This window comes from Sesamum indicum, unplaced genomic scaffold (genome assembly GCF_000512975.1).
Source record: "Sesamum indicum cultivar Zhongzhi No. 13 unplaced genomic scaffold, S_indicum_v1.0 scaffold00245, whole genome shotgun sequence".
Taxonomy (NCBI): domain Eukaryota; kingdom Viridiplantae; phylum Streptophyta; class Magnoliopsida; order Lamiales; family Pedaliaceae; genus Sesamum; species Sesamum indicum.
The window spans coordinates 20,498-20,978 of record NW_011628139.1 but is presented as its reverse complement, the minus strand read 5'-3'; the positions used below and the strand labels follow the sequence as shown (position 1 = coordinate 20,978).

The 481-nt window shown below is 38.7% G+C and overlaps 1 long non-coding RNA gene across 1 annotated transcript in view; it reads left to right on the top strand.

Annotated features, from left to right (window-relative positions):
• The first annotated feature begins 401 nt into the window (after positions 1-401).
• The window catches only part of LOC105179946, a 7,141-nt gene continuing 7,061 nt past the window's right edge, over positions 402-481 (top strand). Inside the window, exon 1 of the long non-coding RNA XR_002286430.1 lies at positions 402-435. This is a non-coding gene — a long non-coding RNA (uncharacterized LOC105179946). The remainder of the gene's footprint in view (positions 436-481) is intronic.

Sequence of the window (481 nt, the reverse complement as noted above, 5' to 3'; positions counted from 1 at the left end):
CTATTCTTTTGAGTGGATGGGTGGGCTGGTCCTCGTCCTATGTTTATCTTTTTAATGTTGTTCAAGGGTAGAAGGAGTATAATATTTGGGCATGGAGATTGGGTGGTATTAAGTTAAGCACTAGTAGCACAATGACATTGGGAGGAGAATAAATGGAACATAAGTATTGTCAAAATCTTTTAGGTACCTTTGAGGACTTACCATGCTGGCGATCAATATAACAAAGCACGACGGTCTTGTTTATAAGAGTGTCACTTTTGGCTGTGTTTGTGACTTTGTGTGTATGTAATGATTCATGTTGTTCTTAGTTGTATGATGCCCTTATAAGTTCATGATTGATGGTTGGTTAAGGCTTCGTCTTAACAACTACTTATCTTTTTAAGCAATGCATTGGTTGTTCACAAGAGAAGCTGCAATACATAGTGCAGCTATTAGGTGTCCTCCAATGGTGTCTCGCTTCCAGTTATCATATTGCAGTCTC